Source organism: Schistocerca americana, chromosome 10, assembly GCF_021461395.2.
Source record: "Schistocerca americana isolate TAMUIC-IGC-003095 chromosome 10, iqSchAmer2.1, whole genome shotgun sequence".
In the NCBI taxonomy this organism is placed as follows: Eukaryota; Metazoa; Arthropoda; class Insecta; order Orthoptera; family Acrididae; genus Schistocerca; species Schistocerca americana.
Window position 1 is genome coordinate 55,768,518 of NC_060128.1, and position 25,851 is coordinate 55,794,368.

At 47.4% G+C, this 25,851-nt stretch overlaps 1 protein-coding gene across 1 annotated transcript in view; it reads right to left on the minus strand.

Annotated features, from left to right (window-relative positions):
- LOC124552490 (calexcitin-2-like) overlaps positions 1–11,727 on the minus strand; it is a 427,884-nt gene extending 416,157 nt beyond the window's left edge. Inside the window, exon 1 of the mRNA XM_047126772.1 lies at positions 11,589–11,727. The gene's annotated coding sequence lies outside the window, so the exon portion shown is untranslated. The remainder of the gene's footprint in view (positions 1–11,588) is intronic.
- Between the last annotated feature and the right edge of the window lie 14,124 nt (positions 11,728–25,851).

Below are 25,851 nucleotides of genomic sequence, written 5' to 3' on the forward strand. Positions count from 1 at the left end.
CCTTACGTGAGTTAGGTTTTAACTAAGTTCTAGGGGACTGATCACCTCAGAAGTTAAGTCCCATAGTGCTCAGAGCCATTTTGTAATTTTGGCTTAGAGCATGCGGTACCCGTGAAACCGACTTTTGAACCTTCCCCGTTGCACGCAAAAGTCGCTTGTTGGTTGAATGACCACAGTTCGTCAGGTTTGCCAGTTATACCGTGCACTAACATGGATCGTTGTGGATTTTAGCAGGGTCATTTGTCAGCGCATTTTATCGCTGTGGCGTGCCGATTGGTCTACACTCACTGAAAACGAGCTTCGGGCCTCGAAACCTCTCCCCACGGCTCGGACGACCTCTTCACGGCCTTCCCGGCGGGAGGAGGTCGTTTCGGCCCGCTTACGGATCGGACACTGCCGGTTCGCCCACCGCCATCTACTGACGGCTGCGCCGGCGCCGTTCTGCCCGTGTGGGCACTTGCTGACGGTCCGCCACATTTTAACGTCCTGTCCGAAGTTTAATACACTGCGCGTTGATCTCGGTCTGCCGTGTACTCTGGATGCCATTTTAGCGGATGACCCAGGAGCAGCTGCTCGCGTTCTTCGTTTTATCCACTCTACAAACCTGTCTAAGGACATTTGATTATGCTGTTCTCTTGCCTGTTAATGTGCCTTTTATAGTGTTGTCATTTTTTGTTGCTGTTTTAACCATGTGCCTCGCAGTGCATTCATAACTTAGTCCATCAAACCTCCAAAGTCTCCCTGCACGGGTCGAAACGATCCTCCTTGAAACGAGAAAACCACTCCGCTGCCGTGCTCTGCCCAGTTGCATTATCCCCAAACACGGCGCAAACGTTTCTCAAACAGAAGATTAGGTCACAAACGTCCAGATTTCTCCACTTGGCGCACTGTTTTCTAGTGGCAATAACTTCACTCAGTATTCACAAATGACAGAAAGACACTACTATGATAACTCAAAGAGCAACACACAGTGAAATAAAAATTGACAATCGACAAATAAACCCGTAAGAGCCGGAATACCAATATGCAAAACAAAAACAGTAGGAACTTACACACCAACCAAACACATACACGCACCCACACCCATACTCTCTCTCTCTCTCTCTCTCTATATATATATATATATATATATATATATATATATATATATATATATATCACACTCACACAGTTTCGGCAAGTTAAATTGCTATCCTCAGATCATCTACAAACTCTTTATGCCATTTGAGGTATTGCAAGCAGGCGTATTACGCGGTCGACTTTTCCGCGTCGCTCACGCAACTTGCAGACCTCTGCCACCAGATGGCTCCGAACTCTGGTGTGTGACACGGCGGTGCGTAAGGCAACTATGTCGGTGCTTAACAACCAGCGTGCCGTAATCGAGTTTCCAACTGCAGAAAAGGTGCCTCCAGTCGACATGCGTAGGAGAATTAAAGCTGTGTTCAATGATGATGGAATCGACATCAGTAAAGTGCTCATAACGAAGGAAAAGGTGGTGCTAACCTCATCGTGTGAGACACAGGTCTGAGTGGACATCTGCATATTGCAAGCGGCAAGACACATCGCAACTGAGTTGATAAACTCATCGGAGAGAAACGCCGGATAACACGGACACGGCTCTGAGATGAGGTGTCACGTATCACGAGAGCGTCTACGGACCACCACTGTAGAACTGCAGTACAGAAAACTGCGAGCACAGTGGCTGCCCCGAATGCTCACCCCTGACGTGAAACGGAGGCCGCTAGACATCTCTGAACCGTTTCATTTGCGTTTCGAGCGTGACGGCGGCGCCTCCCCTAACGGCACCGTCACAGGCGATGAAAGCTGGGCGCATCGTTTTGACCCCAAAAACCAGGGAGCACCAGTGCAGGTCACTTGCGAGGCCTTCGCTTCGGCAGTGAGCAGAGGTCGTGACTCTGTGAACAAGGCAAACATTCTACACTGACGGTATCAACAAGATAGTCTGTCATTCCTACAAATTTCTTCGTCGTCCGGATGGCCATATTGCGATATAAAAAAAAATGAAATGATTGGTTGGCACTTTTTTTTGTGGTTTTAGGGCGCACAACTACAGTGGCCATTAGCGCCCGGACTAAGTTATGAATGCACTGCGAGGCACATGGTTAAAACAGCAACAAAAAATGACAACACTATAAAAGGCACATTAACACGCAAGGCATTAAAAGAGAACAGCATAATCAAATGTCCTTAGACAGGTTTGTCGAGTGGGTAAAACGAAGAACGCGAGCAGCTGCTCCTGGGTCATCCGCTAAAATGGCATCCAGAGTAAACGGCAGGCCGAGATCAACGCGCAGTGTATTAAACTTCGGACAGGACGTTAAAATGTGGCGGACCGTCAGCAATTGCCCACACGGGCAGAACGGCGCCGGCGCAGCCGTCAGCAGATGGCGGTGGGCGAACCGGCAGTGTCCGATCCGTAAGCGGGCCGAAACGACCTCCTCCCGCCGAGAAGGGCGTGAAGAGGTCGTCCGAGCCGTGGGGACAGGTTTCGAGGCCCGAAGCTCGTTTTCAGTGAGTGTAGACCAATCGGCACGCCACAGCGATAAAATGCGCTGACAAATGACCCTGCTAAAATCAGATGAAGGCACACAACAAGAAGCTGTGCGAGGCTGGAGGACCGCAGCCTCGGCCGCGGCATCTGCAGCTTCGATCCCAAGGATACCGACACGGCCAGAAACCCACATAAAAGTAACTGGAGAACCGTCGTCCACCAGCAGCTGAAGAGAGCGTTGGATCCGGTGCACGGAAGGGTGAACCGGATACGGACCACTGAGGCTCTGGATGGCGCTCAGGGAATCGGAGCAGATGACGTAAGCAGAATGTCGGTGGCGGCAGATGTAAAGAGCAGCCTGGTAGAGGGCAAAGAGCTCAGCTGTGAAGACCGAACAATGGCCACGGAGCCGGTATTTGAAACTGTGTGCCCCGACAATAAAAGAACACCCGGCGCCGTCATCGGTCTCAGATCCATCTGTATAAATGAAGATCGTATTAATGAACTTCGAACTAAGTTCGACAAACCGCGAGCGGTATACCGAAGCTTGGGTAACCTCCTTTGGGAGCGAGCTGAGGTCAAGGTGAACGCGAACCTGAGCCTGGAGCCAAGGTGGCGTTTGGCTCTCTCCCACTCGAAAGGTTGCAGGGAGTGGAAAATCAAGTTGCTGAAGGAGGCGACGATTGGTTGGTTTGGTTGGTTTGGGGGATTAAAGGGACCAGACTGCCATGGTCATCGGTCCCTTTTTCCAAAGACAAAGAACACCCACAGAGAATAAAAACAAGGAACAGAAGAGATCACAGACGATACAGAACAAGAGATACTGAGACAAAGACAAGACAAAACAAACTAAAACCACACAGAGTGTGACGGTGGTTGGCCGACCATAGACATAAAAAAGGAAAGGCCAACCACTTAGAAACACATTAAAAAATCAGTGTAAAACCATAGGCCAAAGGCCAGAATCAACACAAAACAATAAAATAAAACAGAAACACTCAGAGTAAATGATAAAATCCCCCTGCCCGAATAAAACGTAAAACTAAGTCAGCCATAGTGGAGTCGTCTGTTAAAAGGACAGGGAGCGTAGCAGGCAGCGCAAATGTCTGCCTGACCACAGCTAAAAGGGGGCAGGCCAGCAAAATGTGGGCCACTGTCAAAGCTGCCCCACAGCGACATAGAGGAGGGTCCTCCCGGCGCAGTAAATAACTGTGTGTCAGCCGGGAGTGGCCAATGCGGAGCCGGCAAAGAACTACTGAGTCCCTGCGAGTGGCTCGCAGGGATGACCGCCACACAGCCGTCGTCTCCTTGACAGCACGGAGTTTATTGCGCATTGGCAGTTCGCGCCATTCATCGTCCCATAGCGCCAAGATTTTGCGGCGGAAGACTGCCCGCAAATCAGTCTCTGGGAGGCCAACGTCCAGAGATGGCTTACTGGTGGCCTCTTTCGCCAGGCGGTCAACATGTTCGTTACCCGGGATACCGACATGACCGGGGGTCCACACAAAGACCACAGAGCGGCCGCAACAGGCGAGAGTATGCAGAGACTCGTGGATAGCCATCACCAAACGAGAACGAGGGAAACACTGGTCGAGAGCTCGTAAACCGCTCAGGGAATCGCTACAGATAACGAAGGACTCACCTGAGCAGGAGCGGATATACTCTAGGGCACGAAAGATGGCGACCAGCTCAGCAGTGTAAACGCTGCAGCCATCCGGCAAGGAACGTTGTTCGGAAAGGTCCCCCTAGAGTGAGCGCATATCCGACACGACCAGCAACCATCGAACCGTCAGTGTAAACAACACCAGAGCCCTGATACGTGGCCAGGATGGAATAAAAGCGGCGGCGGAAGGCCTCTGGAGGGACTGAGTCCTTAGGGCCCTGTGCCAAGTCGAGCCGAAGGCTAGGGCTACGAACACACCATGGGGGGGGGGGGGGGGGTATGCAAAGTAGCCCGGAAAGGAGGTGGAACAGTGAAACCCTGGAGCCCAGAGAGAAGCTCTTTGACGCGGACCGCTATTGTACAACCAGACCGGGGCCGACGTTCTGGCATACGGACGACCGACCGCGGGAACAGGAGACGATAGTTTGGATGCCTGGGCGAGCTTAGAACATGGGCAGCATAAGCGGCCAGCAAACGTTGGCGTCGGAACCGCAGTGGAGGTACACCTGCCTCCACTAGTACGCTGTCCACAGGGCTGGTGCGGAAAGCACCAGTGGCAAGGCGTATCCCGCTGTGGAGAATCGGGTCCAGCACCCGTAACGCAGATGGGGATGCTGAGCCATAAGCCAGGCTCCCATAATCCAGACGGGACTGGATTAACGCCTGGTAGAGCCGCAACAGTGTAGAGCGGTCGGCGCCCCAGCGGGTGTTGCTCAAGCATCTCAGAGCGTTTAGATGCCGCCAACACGTCTGTTTCAGCTGCCGGATATGAGGCAACCAAGTCAACCGGGCATCGAAAACCACCCCCAAAAACCTGTGGGTCTCGACCACAGCAAGGAGTTCGTCGGCAAGAGAAAGCCGCGGCTCAGGATGGACTGTTCGGCGCCGGCAGAAATGCATAACGCAGGTCTTGGCTGCCGAAAACTGAAACCCATGCGTTACAGCCCAAGACTGCACCTTACGGATAGCGCCCTGTAGCTGACGTTCAACAGCTGCAATGCCAGTAGAGCTGTAATAAAGGCAGAAGTCGTCAGCATACAGGGAAGCGGAGACAGAATTTCCCACGGCCGCAGCAAGCCCGTTAATGGCTATTAAAAACAGACAGACACTTAAAACAGAGCCCTGTGGCACACCGTTCTCCTGGACGTGGGAGGAACTATACGAGGCCGCGACTTGCACGCGGAAGGTACGACACGACAGAAAATTGCGGATAAAAATCGGCAGAGGACCCCGAAGACCCCATCCATGAAGCGTAGAAAGAATGTGGTGACGCCATGTCGTATCGTACGCCTTCCGCATGTCGAAAAAGACAGCGACCAGGTGCTGACGGCGGGCAAAAGCAGTACGGATGGCCGACTCCAGGCTCGCCAGATTGTCGGTGGCGGAGCGGCCTTTACGGAACCCACCCTGAGACGGAGCCAGAAGGCCCCGAGACTCCAGTACCCAATGCAAGCGCCGGCTCACCATCCGTTCAAGCAACTTGCAAAGAACGTTGGTGAGGCTAATGGGACGGTAGCTGTCCACCTCCAGAGGGGTCTTCCCAGGTTTCAAAACGGGGATGACAATGCCTTCCCGCCATTGCGACGGAAACTCCCCCTCGACCCAAAGACGGTTGTAAAGATCGAGAAGGCGCCGCTGGCAGTCCACTGAAAGGTGTTTCAGCATCTGACAGTAGATGCCATCTGGCCCAGGAGCGGTATCAGGGCAAGCAGCTAGGGCACTGCGAAATTCCCACTCACTGAATGGAGCATTGTAAGATTCCGGGTGGTTGGTGCGAAACGAAAGGCTCCGACGTTCCAGCCGCTCTTTAATGGAGCGGAAGGCCTGGGGGTAATTCGCAGAAGCGGAACTCATAGCAAAATGCTCTGCTAAGCGATTTGCAATGACGTCGGAGTCGGTACAAACGGCTCCATTCAGTGAGAGCGCAGGGACGCTGGCAGGGGTCCGATAGCCGTAGACGCGTCGAATCTTGGCCCAGACCTGCGAGGGAGTGGCATGGAGGCCAATGGTGGACACATACCGCTCCCAGCACTCCTTCTTGCCTTGGCGGATAAGGAGGCGGGCCCGCGCACGCAGCCGTTTGAAGGCGATAAGGTGGGCTAAGGAGGGATGTCGCTTGTGACGCTGGAGCGCCCGCCGGCGATCTTTAATCGCTTCAGCGATCTCAGGCGACCACCAAGGCACAGCCTTCCGCCGAGCGGACCCAGAAGAACGGGGAATGGCAGATTCGGCGGCAGTAACGATGCCGGTGGTGACAGATTGAACCACCGCATCAATGTCATCAGTAGAGAGAGGCTCAAAAGCGGCAGTGGAGGAGAACAAATCCCAGTCAGCCTTATTCATAGCCCATCTGCTAGGGCGCCCAGAAGAGTGACGCTGTGGTAGTGACAAAAAGAGCGGAAAGTGGTCACTACCACACAGGTCGTCATGCACACTCCATTGGACAGACGGTAAGAGGCTATGGCTACAGATGGAAAGGTCAATGGCGGAGTAGGTGCCATGCGCCACACTGAAGTGTGTGAAGGCGCCATCATTTAACAGCGAGAGATCGAGCTGCGACAACAAATGTTCAACGATGGCGCCTCGACCTGTGGCCACTGACCCACCCCACAGAGGGTTATGGGCGTTGAAGTCGCCCAATAGCAAGAAAGGTGGCGGCAATTGGGCGACCAGTGCAGCCAGGACATGCTGCGAGACATCACCATCCGGTGGAATGTAAAGACTGCAGACGGTAACAGCCTGTGGCGTCCATACGCGTACAGCGACAGCCTCTAAAGGCGTCTGGAGAGGGACAGACTCGCTGTGCAGAGTGTGAAGGACATATATGCAGACGCCACCAGACACCCTTTCATAAGCTGCTCGGTTCTTGTAATAACCCCGATAGCCACGGAGGGCGGGGGTTCGCATCGCTGGAAACCAAGTTTCCTGGAGAGCAATGCAGAAGAAAGGGCGAAGGCTGAGAAGTTGGCGGAGCTCAGCTAAATGGTGGAAAAAACCGCCGCAGTTCCACTGGAGGATGGTATTGTCCATGGCTGAGAAAGGCGTGAAGGGACTGGGAAGGCAATTTACGCCGCTTGTTCACTCACTGCCACCGATTCAGTACCCGTACGAGAGGCATCCATGGCGTCTGAGGGACCAGCGATATCAAGGTCCTCAGCGGACGCCAGAATCTCGACTTCATCCTCAGACGCAGAGCGCGAAAGGTGCGGTGGGGTTGGTGCCACCGCAAGTTCTTTGGCCTTAGAGGTCTTTCTCTTGGACTTCTCTCGCTGAACCTTGGGTTTCACCGGCTGGGAAGGCTTCACCGATTCAGTCTCCGGGACAGAGGAGGATCGTGAAGCCCTACGCCCGGCTGCTGGTGAGGACTTATGCCACTGGTGGCCGTCATCCTTCCCGCTGGGGGAACCCTGGGAAGGGAGCGTCCCAAGGGAACTCTTACGGGCGAGAGTAGCCGAAGAAGTTAGGCGCTTCTCCGGCTGAGAAGCGGGGACGGACGTCCCCGACGGGTGGGAGGAGGTTGCTCCTGAGGTAGGTGGTGCAGGAGCAACCTGTTGGGTAGAGCCCCCCACGGGCAAGGGGGCAGGAGGAGTCTTACTGCTTATCGAGCTGGCTGGAAGTCTCGAAACTGATGGAGCTAGCACAGTTGTTGTAGCAGCTGCATAAGAAGATGTCATTCTCACAGGATGGAGTCTGTCATATTTCCGTTTGGCCTCAGTATAGGTCAGCCGGTCCAGGGTCTTATATTCCATGATTTTGCGCTCTTTCTGAAAGACTTTGCAGTCAGGCGAGCAAGGTGAATGGTGCTCCCCGCAGTTGACGCAGATGGGAGGCGGGGCACATGGAGTATCGGGATGAGACGGGCGTCCGCAATCGCGACATGTGAGGCTGGAAGTGCAGCGGGAAGACATATGGCCAAACTTCCAGCACTTGAAGCACCGCGTCAGGGGAGGGATACAGGGCTTGACGTCACATCGGTAGACCATCACCTTGACCTTTTCCGGTAACGTATCACCCTCGAAGGCCAAGATGAAGGCACCGGTAGCAACCTGATTGTCCCTCGGACCCCGATGAACGCGCCGGACGAAATGAACACCTCTACGTTCTAAGTTGGCGCGCAGCTCGTCATCAGACTGCAAAAGGAGGTCCCTATGGAAAATAACACCCTGGACCATATTTAAACTCTTATGTGGTGTAATAGAAACGTTAACATCCCCCAACTTGTCACAAGCAAGTAACCTGCGTGACTGGGCGGAGGATGCCGTTTGTATCAGTACTGACCCAGAGCGCATTTTAGACAAGCCCTCCACCTCCCCAAACTTGTCCTCTAAATGCTCGACGAAGAACTGAGGCTTGGTGGAGAGAAAAGACTCCCCATCAGCTCTCGTGCAAACTAAGAATCGGGGCGAATAACTGTTACCTCCATCCTGAGACTTACGCTCTTCCCACGGCGTGGCCAGGGAGGGGAACGTTTTCGGATCGTACTTCTGAGCATTAAATTGAGCCCGAGAACGCTTAGAGACTGCTGGCTGCTGGCCGCCAGCGAGAGATGATGTACCACGCTTCATTGCGGGTCATCCGCCCTGATGCCACCTACTCCGACCAAGGGCCCTCCCCACGGGCGCCACCCAGCCACAGCAAAGGCCACCTGGCAGGATGGCCATTGCCGGGAGTCCTGATGCCCCAGGGAGATGGGCATCTACTCCTTGGCATACGTGGGGAGTGAACGGCGCAGGCATCAGTAGAGCGATCCCTGTGTTGTCAGGGGGCTACAACCAAGAGGGTACATGGCGGCCCCACCACAACGGATTGGCTACCGTGCTGGATGTTAGGTGACATGTGGTCCATGGGCGTCGTCAGTGCAGAAAATGGCCCTGCACAGTGCTTGGCAGAGAGTGCACGCAGGGGCGCATCGATGCCCAAGAGATGGAGAGCGGGCAAGACTGCAATGCAACGACGAATAAGATGGCGAAAGTTCTCAACACAACACGGACACAATGCACCAAGTAAGGCGCCCTTCCCCAATCGGCTCGCTCTTCGGAAAAATTTTGAGATATGGAGGTCAAACCCGACAGGGGACCATCACATAAGGCCGAAACGTTTGAGACTCCTTTTAGTCGCCTCTTACGACAGGCAGGAATACCGCGGGCCTATTCTAACCCCCGAACCCGCAGGGGGAAGGAGGCGACGAAAGCGAACTCCAGGGGGTAGCAGGGCAGAGACATACAACCCGTATTGACGGTCGAGAGAGTCGTCAAAAAAGGAACGATAAGACGGGTGGTCGGGCACTGACAATAGCCGACAGGCATACCGACAAAGCAGTATATCGCGCCGGTAGGTTAGTGGCAATTCACCGGCTTCAGCATGAAGACTCTCGACGGGACTAATATAGAACGCTCCGATCGCAAGACGTAACCCCCCGATGTTGTATAGAGTTCAGGCGGCGTGAGATGGACGGCCGTGCAGAGGAGTATACAAAGCTCCCATAATGCAGCTTCGAGCGGACGATCGACCGATATAGACGAAGTAGGACGGTTCGATCCGATTGTTTGGCACTGATGGCCTGGAGTCCCCACCCGGAGAAGTTCGGCCGGCGAGTTGCGCGCCTTTCAGCCGACGCCACAATCCGGCGACATGCATGTCAATGTTGACGAAATGGCACAACACGACATGCAGTGCGCGAAAGGAGAAAATTTCTGACCAGGCTGGGAATTGAAGTCATAATATTATGAATCAGCGTTAACTTGTAATACTGATTGTTAAATCTAACGGGACGAGTACACAAGTAAAGAAAATTGAGAAAAAAAGTCGCGTCTGGAATGGGTAACTGGAACTAACGTATATAGGTTAATTCTAGTTGCCGAATCCAGCCATTCCATGGTCCGTTATTTAGATCGTTTTAACAAGTGTGTGCACTAAAGTGTTAGAGGATTTCTACATGTGATATTATATCTTCATTAGTATGAAAGAAAAACAAAAATTTGGAAGCTGTAACTACAATATTTCTTACTTTTCCGTAGTAGTTCTGAGATCAATAAGAACTCTAGGAATCCTACAAAAACGTGGTCCACACATTTACTGCAAAACTGTCCACAATCGTAAATCGTCTAAAAGTTCGAGTCGGTAACTAGGACTGACCTCCTAGGTCAATTCTAATTACCTATTCCAGCCATTGGGTGATTCATTAATTAGATCGTTATTCTAGCACGTCTGCCCACTAAAACGTAGGGTAATATGACTTCTGCATTTGTAATTGTTCTCTGAACTACTGCAAAAAAGTTACTAATATTGGAATAGGTAACTAGAATTGACCTGTATAGAAGATCAGTTCCTCTTGCCGATTCCAATTTTTTTATTCTCAGAAGTAGTTTTAGAATGCATTTATAAATGTACTCGTAGTAATACTATTATGTTGCAATGCATACAATTGCAAGAATGATTAACGTATGAATCATGGAGCGATTGGAATCTGTAACTGGAGTTTACCTACATAGGTTAACTCTAGTTATCGATTCCAATATTCTATATTTTTTTTGTAGATATTCATTCGTAATTTACTGGCTTTTCTTTTAGAATTTAGTGCGTCGGTTTCTCCACATTTTATGCTACTGTTTCGTATTTGTTGTCATTCATGTAGTTTTTTCGTTTTTCTGATACATTTTAGTTTTTCCCGGTCCAAAACCCACCCACTTTCCTGCGCTTGTCACGTTAGGTTCAATAATTAATATAAAATTAACGTTATTTTATAACAGTATGACCTGAACATGTGCTTTACTGTAATGCAATTTAAAGGTTCTGTGCGCTTTTCTAGTCGCATAAATTACGAGAATATTTTTTACCGCCGCGCGGGATTAGCCGAGCGGTCTTAGGCACTGCAGTCGTGGACTGTGCGGCTGGTCCCGGCGGAGGTTCGAGTCCTCCCTCGGGCATGGGTGTCTGTGTTTGTCCTTAGGATAATTTAGGTTAAGCAGTGTGTAGACTTAGGGACTGATGACCTCAGCAGTTAAATCCCATAAGATTTCACACACACACACACACACACACACACACACACACACACACACACACATTAGTTTTTACCGGACATGAAAATTTGTTTTTAATTCTTGTTCTTAGTTATTTTCGTTATCTTAAGTTCGTTTCGATGTAATTCGTGACTAAGTAAATAACTGCATGAATGTGATTGTAATTTTATCTTATGCTACATTCGTTTGTTTACAAGTTCGATCCGTTGCTTTCATAGATTTCCTATACGTAGCGTCTCTGCCGTAAGTACGACGTCATTTCTCAACGCTGACGAGTGGATTCGGACCCTACAATTTATCCCAGTCTTCTTCAGGAGAGCTGAAAGTCAAATCGACCGAACTGTATCAAAGGCTTTCTCCGAGCCGAGATACGGTGCACGAGCTCACCTACCTCTTCGTTGTTATGAACGAGAGAGGAGAGAAACGGCAGCTGCGCTAGAAGCACCCCCCGCCGCACACCGGGCCACAGCAGCAGACGCGGCAGGTGCAGGTGCGGGCCCCCGGGCTCCCGGACTACTGTGTTCTCCGAGGCGCTCCCGGCGCGGTCGCCAGATCCCGCGGCCTTGCCGCCGAGGAATCCGCCGAGCTGTCAGCTATTAGCGGAGAACGCCCGGCCCGGCCCGGCCGCTCTGCCCATTATCTGGCGGCGGGATCGCGGCCATTGTGTGCGCAGAAATAAAAGGAGCGCGCCGGCCACACAGTATTTCCTCGGGCTTCGATTGGCGCCTCGGTAGCACGGCCGTGCGGCAGTGTGGGGGTCGGTGCTATTCGTGAAGGGCTCCGTGGCCCACTTCTGCTGGCCGTACCTCAGGGCTCCATCCTGGGTCACGCCAAACTGTTTCTGCCAACCTACGTCAAATAATAAAGTTATTTATTTATTATTATTATTATTATGTCCGATTGGACCCTGTTGGATCACGCAAAGCTTCTTGATTCTTTTTCTTTTTTTTCACAATGTTCTACCTTTTTTTTTTTTTGCATGGGCTCTCTTCCTTCCCTCTGTCCAATTTCTTTCTGCTTTCTTCGGAGCTTCGATCTCTGACTTGACATCCGATATGCCAACTTTCTTCTTAAATATCTTTCTGTCCAAATTAGCTGAATAATTTACCAGGGATGCTGAAAGACAACATCCGACGCCAATGCCGCACCATAACTCCCGACATGCTCTACAGTGCTGTTCATAACATTATTCCTCAACTACAGCTACTGTTGAGGAATGATGGTGGACATATGGAGCATTTCCTGTAAAGAACATCATCTTTGCTTTATCTTACTTTGTTATGCTAATTATTACTATTCTGATCAGATGAACCGCCATCTGTCGGACATTTTTTGAACTTTTGTATTTTTTTGGTTCTAATAAAACCCCATGTCATTCCAAGCATGTGTGTTAATTTGTACCTCTCTACCTACATTATTCCGTGATTTATTCAGTTTTCAAATTTATACTGACTTTTTGATCACCCGGTATATAAGGATTTTGTGTGTAAATCTTGTTTCCGGAAGCCTAGAGACGTGCCCACAAACTTTTAATCGCCTTTTTCTATTGTCTGTTGCATGGTTGGATAATTTCTCAGTTGATTGACGAGATTGTAGTCTATAGCCCTCTTCTGCTTTCTTTGGCCGTAGTATCTTTGTGAAGATTTTACGTTCTTCCTTTAATAAGTTTTCTAGGTCACCTTTTACGTATACTGTCAGGGTTTCACTGGCGTACAGGACTTTAGGTTTTAATACTGTATTACAGTCCCTAATTTTAGTGTGTTTGGACCAGCATTTTTTATTGTATCCCTTGTAGGTTTTTCCACAGGCTCTGTTTAGTTTATGGAGGCGCATGTTTTGTGCTATTTCCTCTAGTTCCGTAGATTCGAGGACTTCACGTAAGTTTTAAAATATGGGACTCTGTTGATGCGACTATGTCTTGTGTTTTGAGTGTCAGTTTTTGTGGCGATGAACTCAGCCTTTAGGAAGGATATTTGCAGACCAACTTTCTCTGGACATTCTTTAAGGGTTGCAACCTGTTTGATTGCTGTCATCTCATCATCTGCCAGTAAGGCTAAGTAGTAAGAAAAGGTAAACACGAAATTCTTATGTCATCTTTGACTCGGCCATCTGTGTGAGTTTGTTTCTGCTTATGGCTGTTAAGTTATTTGCTTTTTATTTATTGTGATCGCAATTTGCGGTATTACTGTTCATAGTCAGGCAGCTGAGAGTATTGTTGGTCGGTACCTCATGCCTCCTTCCTGGGCCTGACGAAACTTTGTTGTTATTTTAAGCACAGTTGGTTCCACTGCGAGTGTTAAACAATTTAATTCTTATTTCTTACAATTTTGCATGTTTCTGCTCATCCACAGGCAGCTGGAAGCATACAACAAAACAGCACCTCATAGATCCTTGCTGGATACGATGAAACTTAGTGCCTACATTAAGAGTAGTCGTTTCTGCTTACAATTATCAAATAACTAATTTTTTATTTATGGTGATTGGAATTTTAAGTATTACTGCTGATCCTCAAGCAGCTGGAAGCATACCACAAACCAGTGGCTCATTATAGTAAACGTTTGTTCCATACAATATATAAAGACTATGCTAGTGGTACGGTCCAGTCTCAACTACAAAATAACCACTCAAGCCTAAATCTAAATATCAAGCAAATATGAACGGTGTCCGCATTACAGAGCACATGAATTGTCGCAAAACCAGACAGATTCCACGAGAGCAACATTTGCCTCGTTCATATGGCCCTGCTTGACAACAGCGCAACAACCGCGACAGAGGTTCACAATGGAAACAACTCAACTTTTTAATGTGGTTCAGAGCTTGCCTTTCGAGAACTGTTGGCACACCTTGTGCTACAATTTCTCTGTTAGTTCCTAGTGTATTTTACATGGGTTTTATATTTTGTTAAACTTACATCTCAAAGTTACCATAAGAGTTCTTTTATCGCTTAAAGTTCTAGCATATGATAAGCATTTTTTAATTCTTTACAGGTTTTAACCCTTAAATTATTTTTGTTTAAATAGTTCTATCCGGCTACAGTGATCAGAATTTATGTGCTGTGGTCTGAACCGCTCACTACTCAGTATCTTTACAATGCTACGATGTTATCCAGCTGTCAAATGGGTCCATGCGAATATAAGAAAAGTTGCTGTTATAGTGTTTATATGGTTTTATGATTATTTGTGTACACTGTAATGTAGACATCGTTCTCACTCACTCGATGTATCTCCTATCAGCTATACTTTTGAATGTGTGGATATTTTGTAATTGAGAGTTGAAAGTACTGCCACACATTTTTTTTAATGTGATAGGAACAAACATTTTTGTGAAACGCTGTATGTAGGGTAAAGAGCCCATATTTTGGGCAATGCTGTCATGAGTTTTGCGCAGGCGTTGGCGATAATACTCAGAAAGATTTTAAAAGTAACTTCTATATCAAAAAGCACAAAGACTGAACATTTTCCTTGTTATGGCTGAAACGTCTGCAGAGTAACTGACAGTTATGCAGCACTGTTCATTTTCATAAATAAACATCTGGTGCAAATAGAGGCTGAATTATTAATTCATTAAATTTTAATATTTCTTAACAGCCCATAATTATGACACCCGAATATCCAAAATTAGGAACCCCACTTCCTACTTTCCAGAGGTAAAAATTACATTTTTCCTGCTATTACAAAATGCGAAAATATTCGAAAGATTTCTGCAAGGGTATATTTCCTAGCAATAGTACAGCACATTATCCATAGTTTACTGGTAATCTTTAATTTAAAAACGGTATCTCATTACAGGGAACTTTCTGCTATTGATTTGTGACATGCATCCAGCTGCCTGTTCGTCAGTGGTAACACTGATCTCGAAATCGCAGTAGCAATAAGTAAACAGACTACTACATGAAGACTGTGCACACCTGCATAATCAAATTATATGGCCCCTAGTTACACGATCATAGCCTTAATAATACGATGGTAATTGATAATGTACTTTGCATACTGCAACTGCTTCCTTCTTTGTAGCTGCCCTACGTGTTACAGACACTATCATTCGTTAGTGTATAGGGCTACACACTTGCTGATAACAGCCACTTCTGTTTCTCCTAAACGGATTAAAACTTGTAATTTAACAACGTTAAACTAAATTAAGGTGCTGTTGTAGTGTTCAGTTGTCAAGGAATGCTCTACTAGTTATTTCCAAGCGTTACCACAGGGATCCATTTCAGGCCCTGCAAAACTTTTTATGCAGATGTTTTAGTTGCAGCCTCATAATGTTGACCATATGATGCAAACTAATACTTTATTAATGAGTTAAGCCTACATCACATCTATTTTAATTTTCATATTGAACATATAACTCTACTCTTGTGCATAGGCCATCATCAGATTTACTGCTACGCTGGGAGATAAACTGCAAACAGGAGAGAGAGACAAAAAGGATGGTGCAAAACAGGCCACCGCAACGTCAAACATTTGCTAAAATGTATTTCATCACAGAACTACGATTGGGTCACAGGTGTTAAACCAACATGCTGTTAAAGTTCACAACGACTTGTATTAGAGCGTGGAATTTTACTATGGTACTTGTAATTTACATGTCAAATAACATGTGACATACTAGCAACGTCCACAATTTCACACATAATAGAGGTATGGGATGCCACACACTGTTGCAAGGCAAAGAAGTTACGGTGTGAAATCCGCTTGACAATAATATGTACATACCTGATCAGAAGTGTGCGGACACCTCTATGTACTACAGTATTTGCCCTAGATGTCACTAGAGGCGGAGATGTGGATTACTGTGTTGTCAGCAGAGATGAAGTAATAGCAAAATGGGTTGGACCGTATTTCTAGATTCCTGGAAACATTTGACGTAGTGCCCCATTCCAGGCTGTTAAGAAAGATACGAGCATATGGAGTAAGTTCAGACATATGTGAGTGAATGGAAGGCTTCTTAAGTAACAAAATCCAGTACGTTGTCGTCGACGGTGAGACAAGGGTATCGTCAGGTGTGTGATGGGACTGCTGTTGTTCACTATATATGTTGTTGTTGTTGTTTTTTGGGGAAGGAGACCAGACAGCGAGGTCATCGGTCTCATCGGGTTAGGGAAGGATGGGGAAGGAAGTCGGCCGTGCCCTTTCAAAGGAACCATCCCGGCATTTGCCTGGAGCGATTTAGGGAAATCACGGAAAACCTAAATCAGGATGGCCGGACGCGGGATTGAACCATCGTCCTCCCGAATGCGAGTCCAGTGTTTAACCACTGCGCCACATCGCTCGGTGTTTACTATATACATAAATGATTTGGTGCAGAGGGTGGACAGCAATCTGCGATTGTTTGCTGACGACACTGTGGTGTACGGTAAGGAGTTGAGTGATTGCAGTAAGATACAAGAGGACTTTGACAAAATTTCTAGCTGGTCTAATGGATGGCAGCTAGATTTGTTACTGGTAGGTTCGAACAACACGTAGGTGTTACAGAGATGGTTTGGGAACTTAGTGCCGGCCGTTGTGGCCGAGCGGTTTTACGCGCTTCAGTTCGGAACCGCGCGACCGCTATGGTCGCAGGTTCGAATCCTGCCTCGGGCATGGATGTGTATTATGTCCTTAGGTCAGTTAGGTTTAAGTAGTTCTAAGTTCTAAGGGACTGGTGACCTCGGATATTAAGTCCCACAGTGCTCAGAGCCATTTTGGGAACTCAAATGGGAATCTCTGGAGGAACTCTAACTGGCATTTGAAGCTGACTGCTGAACAACTGTTGGTGACGTGACTCGAGTGGAAACGTAAAGGAGCAATCACAGGTAAACTGAGAGCTGGCAGAGCGTTGCTGGAGAGTGCGGTCGATGGGGAGCGCCGGCTGGAGGTGTCAGCAAAAGGAATGGCTCGTCAGTTCCAAATCCAGATAGAATAGTGACTGTGCACAGGGAGTTAAAGAGAGGGAGGGATATGACGGTCTAGCAGCTGCCCACAGGTCACACATTTCTGTGGTCAGTGCTGAGAGACGCCTGAGGTGGTGTAAAGAGTGATCCAATGGGCCGGAGTACTACTGTAAACGAACCATCACCCTATACCCTATACAGCCTGTGGCAATCCGATGAAAGGATTTGGGTTCGACGAATGTCTGGAGAAAGTTACCTGCTATCACGTGTAGTTCAAACAGTAAAGTACAGACAGGTAGTGTTACGATATGGGAGTGTTATTCGTCGTTAGTGCGTGGCCCTATTGTTACGCTAAAGACGGGAGGATACGAACACATTTTGCAATATTGAGTGCTGTGTACAGTAGTGGTGCACTCCGAAGACGGTGACTCTGTCAGTATAACAGTGCACCTTGTCAAAAAGCAGCCTCCGTGAGGCAACAGTTTGTGTGCAACAGCATTCCTGGAATAAACTGGCACGCCAAGAGCACCGAAGTGAACACAGTGGAAGACGTGTGGGGTGTGTCAGGACGTCGGCTTCTCTCCAGAGCCCAGAGTCCGACATAACTACCGTAGCTCGCTTCGACACTCGAGCCGCTCCTCCACAGGCAATCAGGCACCTTATTGGAAGCATCCCCAGCAGAGTTCAGGCGCCGACAAAGGTGGAGGCTGGACACACCCCGCACTGACGTCCACCAATAGGTGTCCGCATACTTTTGACCAGATAATGAACTTTAGGCATGGCAAATAGAGGGCCTCGTAAACACAAGTCCAGCATTTGACTATAGCCTCCTTAAGTGACAAGATACACTGTATCAGATGTTTTACTTTACGTTTTATGCTATATCCCCATCTTTTTCTTCACTGTTCTTTTATTTGTATCACACATTGTTTCATAAAATGACTTACTTTAAACGGACAAAACGACTGACTTACTTTCTTCTTTTATTTTGATACGGCGACACTCAGATAAACATCTCCGCATTATCCTTTCGTACAGGAGTGCTAGTCCCGCAAGTTTTGCAGGAGAGCTTCTGTGAAGTTTGGAGTGTAGGAGACGAGTTATTGGCGGAAGTAAGGCTGTGAGAACGGGTCGCGGGTCGTGTTCGGGTAGCTCAGTTGGTGGGATACTTTTTCTATAAGGCAAAGTCCGAGTTTTGGGTCCCTGTCTGCCGTACAGGTTAAAAACTACCAGGAAGTTTGAAACCTGGGAAGACTACATTGCACAGTGAAAATTCATTCCGGAATCCCACAATCACTTCAGAATGCAGTCGCCATTTCCGACCAGCCGACGCTACCGTCAGACTGTGCGGACAGTACTTTTGGTGACAATGCGACTGACAGAGTCTGCGTGTAATACCGTGGCCGGTACGTCTGAAGATGTCAGCGCGCCTGTGGGGAGGACAGTAGTGGTGGGGGTTAGAGGAAGGCGCCGTAGGGGAAATGCCGAGCGCTGGAGGGGAAGTGCCGTTCTTAACTGAAGCCGAGACTCGTATCTTCTGTAGATACTGAGCAGAGCGCCTCTGCTCCCACACTCGTGTTGTGACTATTTATAAAGATATGCTGTCACCTCTGCTTCAGTTAGTATCTGAAAATAATTCCCCTGAAAACGCAACAAAAGCAGCGATCTATTTTCGCGTGACTTGTTAACCATTTGTCATTTTGAGAAAAGTGTCGTGAATGGCGAATTTGAGTAAAACCTACACATTTCTCTGGTTGCCATTTCAAAATTTACTTCTTTTGCCAAAACATGGCGGAGTGTAGACAGTCTCACCTCACTAACATGTTGTGCAGTCGCAGTTGTTCAAAATGACTCTGAGCACTATGGGACTCAACATCTGAGGTCATCAGTCCTCTAGAACTTGGAACTACTTAATCCTAACTAACCTAAGGACATCACGCTCATCCACGCTCGAGGCAGGATTCGAACCTGTGACCGTAGCAGTCGCAAGTCGCAGTTGTGACAGAATTCTGAAACAGTGGTTCATTACATTTATTAAGTGAGGAACTGGGGGAAAAGTAAGATCAATATCTTACAAAAAAGCACATCCTTAGCACACAATAAACATATAATGTCTTCATCTACGTTGTTCCAAAACCCATGACATCTCTAGTTTCGGCACCTATCGACGGTCCTTACAAATTACATTCTTGCATCGAAATAGTCTGTAGTTGGTGGAATAACACGGCTCATAACGAAGTTTTCCATAATAACCATAAAGCAAAATACTCTGCTCCTTACGTCTGATCATTTACCAAAATCTCATTTCGATATCTCAAACCATTTATGAAATATGAGCAATGTTTTGAATATTTTACTCTGGCTTTATCGCTGGCGTGAAGCGATCGCAAATGAGCATAAAGCATCAGATCAGCTTTCTCGAGATTCAATTCGTTGGCTACATTTCATACACAGCAACATACACTACTGTCCATTACAATTACTACACCACGAAGATGACGTGCTACAGACGCGAAATTTAACCGACACGGAGAAGATGCTGTGATATGAACATGATTAACTATTCAGAGCATTCACACAAGGTTGGCGCCAGTGGTGACACCTACAACGTGCTGACATGAGGAAAGTTTCCAACCGATTTCTCATACACAAACAGCAGTTGACTGGCGTTGCCTGGTGAAACGTTGTAGTAATGCCTCGTGTAAGGAGGAGAAATGCGTACCATCAGGTTACAGACTTTGGTAAAGGTCGGATTGTAGCATATCTTGATTGCGGTTCATCGTATCGCGACACTGATGCTCGCATTAGTCGAGATCCAGTGACTGTTAGCAGAATATGGAATCCGTGGGTTCAGAAGGGTATTACGGAACACTGTCCTGGATCCCGATGGCCTCGTATCACGAGCAGTCGAGATGACAGGCATCTTATCCGCACGGCTGTAACGGATCGTGCAGCCACGTCTCGATCCCTGAGTCAACAGATGGGGACGTTTGCAAGACAACAACCATCTGCACGAACAGTTCGACGACGTTTGCAGCAGCGTGGACCATCAGCTTGGAGACTGTGGCTGCGGTTACCCTTGACGCTGCATCACAGACAGGAGCACCTGCGATGGTGTACTCAACGACGAACCTGGGTGCACGAATGGCAAAACGTCATTTTTTCGGATGAATCCAGGTTCTGTTTACAGCATCATGATGGTCGCATCCGTGTTCGGCGACATCGCGGTGAACGCACATTGGAAGCGTGTATTCGTCATCGCCATACTGGTGTATCACGCGGCGTGATGGTATGGGGTGCCATCGATTACACGTTTCGGTCACCTCTTGTTCGCACTGACGGCACTTTGAACAGTGGACGTTACATTTCAGATGTGTTACGACCCGTGGCTCTACCCTTTATTCGATCCCTGCGAAACCCTACATTTCAGCAGGATAATGCACGAGCGCATGTTGCTGAAAATGTTCGACTGCTGCCCTGGCCAGCACATTCTCCAGATCTGTCACCAAGTAAAAACGTCTGGTCAGCTGAATTTCTCAGTGTCTTACTTCCATGTAAAGATTTCAATGACTATGACCATTAACGAAATAATGGACACATCATAATGAACGTGATGTAAAAAGCTACAAGTAACGCAAAAATGATTTTTTTTTTTTTACCAAAGAGTTTCTGTAAAATCGTTTGGGAAAGATCTGAAGGGCGATCGCCGCCATTGCGTCATCGCTGACCGGCCTCCCCTCTCCCCTCCCCAGCAAACGGATGGACTCGCCCGCCGCTCTGGACGGAAACTGGTCGCCTCGCGTCGGACGCCGTGTATCCTGCGCGGACGCTGTCGACGCTGTCGCTTGCACTGCGTACGTGGACGTGTGTGTACACACGCACGCACACACACACACACACACACACACACACACACACACACACACAGTCCAGTCACCTGCCTGTGTTCAACGTCGACGAGCAGAAACTGATTACACGCGGCGAGTGGCAGCACTGGCAGTGGAGGGCATACGGAGCGCATGGGAGGGACGCGGAGAACAGTGCGTCCGGTGTTTTAATGCAGAAGTTGAACGATTTATGTGACGTCGAAAACGTTTAGGGGGAAAGGGCTGCAGTAACTGTAGAGGTATTAAACTGATGGCACACACAATGAATATTTGGGAAAGAGTTATAGAAGCAAGATTACGCAAGGAGACTGTCGTGTGTGAAGAACAGTTTGGGTTCATGCCTGGAAGAGCAACGACTGACGCAATACATGCCTCAAGGCGGATAATGGAGAGACATAGGGAGCTAGAGGCCGATCTGCATATGGGTTTCATTGATTTGGAGAAAGCATATGACAGAGTCCCGAGGGACGAAATATGAAGGAGCATGAGAGAGCAGTGCGTGCCAGAGAAGTAGGTGAGGGTAGTGAAGGAAATGTACAGAGGAGGAATGACACAGGTGAGAAGTAGTGTGGGCATGACAAAGGAGTTTCCAGTGAAAGTTGGGTTACATCGACGGTCTGCGCTTAATCCCTACCTCTTTGACCTGATTATGGATGTGCTGCTGAAAGATGTGAAGAAGGAAGCGCCGTGGAATATGATGTTTGCGGATGATGTGGTTCTTTGTGAGCAGAGCATCGACAGACTTGAGGAAAAGCTGGAAGATTTGAGGAAGACACTAGAAGAAAGAGGGATGAAAATTAGCAGAACAAAGTCAGAATATTTAGCACTGGAGGATGTGCAGATGAGGTCTTGCGAGATCCAGGATGATGAGCTGAAATCGGTCTGCAAATTTTAATACCTGGGGTCGTACATACAGAGGGACGGAGGACTGGAAAGCGAGGTACAACACCGAATAAATTGCGGTTGGAACAACTGGAGGAAAATGAGTGGAGTGTTGTGTGACAAGAAGGTGAGCACTGGGTTGAAAGGGAAAGTGTACAAGTCGGTGGTAAGGCCCGCTATGATATACGGGGCAGAGACGTGGCCAAATTACGGTAGCCCAGGAAAGGAAGATGGAAGTGGCGGAAATGAGGATGCTGAGGTGGATGTGTGGGGTAACGAGGAAGGACAGGATTAGAAATGAATTTGTTAGAGAAGCTTTGAAAGTGGGAACCGTGGGGAAAAAGATACAAGAGAGCAGGCTAAGGTGGTACGGACACTTACAGAGAAAAGGGGAAGAGTATGTCGGAAACAGAGATTGAAGAAGCGACAAGGAGAGGAAGACCGAAGATGAGGTGGAGGGATAAGATATCCGGGGACCTAAGGGAGAAAGGATGGAAGAAGGAAGAGGCAATGCATAGAGAACTATGGAGGAGAAGGATCCAGAAGGACAACGCCCACCCTACGTGACGTGGGACAAGGCGACGATAAAGAAGATGATGAAGAAGAAGAAGAAAACGTTATGATCACGTGTGAAATTAAATAAAGGAGGAATTCTTTAAACTATAATATGTCTGTTCATTCTATGTAGATTTGACACTGGTTTCTTCACTTTGCTCTCAACTCTTTTCGGTGCTCGAGGAACCGTATTGAAGGAATATCCACGTGGAACTACTACTTTCAGTTTACTCACAATGACTGATTTCAGTCACATTTGATGTATAATTACAGGGCGCCATCACTTACAGTACCAGAGAAACAAGTTTCAGAACACCATCTAACATCAATGCTGCCTCCAAACGTACGTCTAATTTCCTTTCGTATCAAATTTGTTTTATTCTGCCTTGTAAACCAAATATTTTGCAAAAAAGAAAAATGTCAAACTAAAATGGTTCATAAGTTATTATTTTTTTGCGCTTTCACAAGTGAAGATCAATCACTTAATTTTTAAAGTTGAAACGGTGTAACTCAAAAGCGGCACATCTTACGACTGTGAGTTAGCATACAAAAATAGAACGCAATAAGGTGTTTACTACTCTGCGTAAAAAAAAAAAAAAAAAAAAAAAAAAAAAAAAGAAAGAAAGAAAGTACACAATTTGTTTCACCCAGGTGGTTCTTGAAAAAGGTTAGGGCTTTTCTTCTGACGTCTTTTGAACATACCGCCTTGAATTTAGGTTGACAACAGAGACTTGGTGATACGTTTTACACTTTGGGAAACCTCTGCAGTACACTTCCTTTCTAATTTCCATGGCTATCTCTTTTCTACTGCAAAACTTCTATACGGTTGAATGAAAATAGGGAGAAAACCAGTTTCAGAAGAGGTAAAATGGCACATGATCGGGTTAATGAAATCAAAGAATACACAGAGAGCGATCGCGATAAGAATGGGAGCGTCGAGAACTTGTGCTCATCACACGATACAACACTACGACGAGTCCGAAACCATATCTCAGAACATTCGAACAGGTCGCCCTACAGAGACAACACGTAGACAGTGAAACATCCCCTTAGAAAAATTAATGAATTACTGTGCCGGTAAACGCCTTACGTTATTTGATTTTCAAACAACTGATTTGATTTTCAAAGAGCTGAGCAAAATTGAACGTACTCTCACATATCTCTCTTTACTCATTCCGATCACCACCATATTTTCAGATGTTAAGTCGCATAGTGCTCAGAGCCATTACTTCGAAACAAACGCTGAACAGTTATTAGTGACCCGCACTCCGCAAAATGCAGAACACAAAACATTTTCTGTTGTCCCGGCACAATTTTTCTGGAACTGAAGTGGATGCACACTGCTGCTACCTAGCGGGAATAATGTAGGACTCAAGACTTTGCTCTTTCCAACAACGCATTGTTCACGTACATATCTCAAATAACAGAACAATAATTATTTTCAGAAGTGGGGTTGTTCTTCTCGATACATCCTGTACAATTCCTGAAAGACCGGGACACTGCACTGAGGCGCATGCGCCAATGACACAGTGTCAGATACTGTGCCACCTGCTGATCACCTGCTAGGTGGACGCTTCATTGTTCAGCAAATGTGGAGACATGGGGACGACTTCAGACAGCCACGATCGCTGGTAAGAGTGCGCTTGGATATGTGCAGATCTGACGACGTCAGCGTAGTCTGCTGAAAGCGGTCGTCACACTAAGTGCTGTGCGAAGCAATCTCGGTTGTATCAAGTTGTACTTCTCTTTCTCCATTAATCTACAGCGCCCGCTAACTTGATAATGTCAAACGTACATATATTTTTCAGCACGATAATGCGCTGTGTCACAGATCTGCAGTGACTAAGCAAAGACAGTGAGCTGGTTTCCCACCTATCCTGACCTCAGTCCAGATGAAACAGCACCGCTCCCACGCCGTTGTGTCATTGCCGCTGGGTTTACAGAAGCAGACTGCAGTTTTGAAGTCTCCAAACAGAGTTGTTAACTTGGCGTTAAGAAAAATAAACATCACACGGCAGGCACGCAGTTGTGAGGTTTGGCGGTATTACTTGTGACGTGCAAATCGGTTGACCCTCGTACATCTACATCTACATCTACGTGATTACTCTGCTATTTACAATAAAGTGCCTGGCAGAGGGTTCAATGAACCACCTTCAGGCTGTCTCTCTACCGTTACACACTCGAACGGCGCGCGGGAAAAACGAGCACCTAAATTTTTCTGTGCGAGCCCTCATTTCTCTTATTTTATCGTGATGATCATTTCTCCCTATGTAGGTGGGTGCCAAAATCTTTTCGCAATCGGAGGAGAAAACTGGTGATTGAAATTTCATGAGAAGATCCCGTCGCAACAAAAAACGCCTTTGTTTTAACGATTGCCACTCGAATTCACGTGTCATGACTGTGGCACTATCTCCCCTATTCCGCGATAATACAAAACGAGCTGCCCTTCTTTGTACTTTTTCGATCTCATCCTGATGCGGATCCCACACCGCACATCAATACTCAAGAATAGGGCGGACAAGCGTGGTGTAAGCAATCTCTTTGGTAGACCTGTTGCATCTTCTAAGTGTCCTCCAATGAATCGCAGTCTTTGGATTGCTCTACCCACAACATTATCTATGTGATCGTTCCAATTTAGGTTATTTGTAATCGTAATCCCTAAGTATTTAGTTCAATTTACAGCCCTCAAATTTTGTGTGACTTACTGCGTAATCGAAATTTAGCGGACTTCATTTAGTACTCGTGTGAGTAACTTCACAGATTTCTTTATTCAGGGTCAATTTCCAGTTTTAGCACCATAAAGATATCTTATCTAAATCTTTTTGCAATTCGTTTTGGTCATCTGATGAGTTTACAAGACGGTACATGACAGCATCATCCGCAAACAATCTAAGACGGCTACTCAGATTGTCTTCTATGTCGTTAATATAGATCAGGAACAATAGAGGGCCTACAACACTTCCTTGGGGAACGTCTATATTACTTCTATTTTACTCCATGACTTTCCGTCTATTACTACGAGCTGTGACCTTTCTGACAGGAAATCACGAATCCAGTCGCACAGCTGAGGCGATATTGCGTAGGCACGCAGTTTGGTTAGAAGACGCTTGTGAGGAACGGTGTCGAAAGCTTTCTGGTAATCTAAAAATATGAAATGAATTTGACATCCCCTGTGGATAGCACTCATTATAAAGAACTAGTTGTGTTTCGCAAGGAGGATATTTTCTGAAACCGCGCTGACTATGTGTCAATAAATCGTCTTCATCGAGGTACTTCATAATGTTCGAATACAGTATATGTTCCAAAACCCTATTGCAAGCCGACGTTAGTGATATGGGCCTGTAATTCAACGGATTACTCCTACTTCCCTTTTTGGCTATTGGTGTGACTTGATTAATTTTCTAGTCTTTAGGTGCGGATCTTTCTGTGAGCGAGCTGTTGTATATACTTGCTAAATA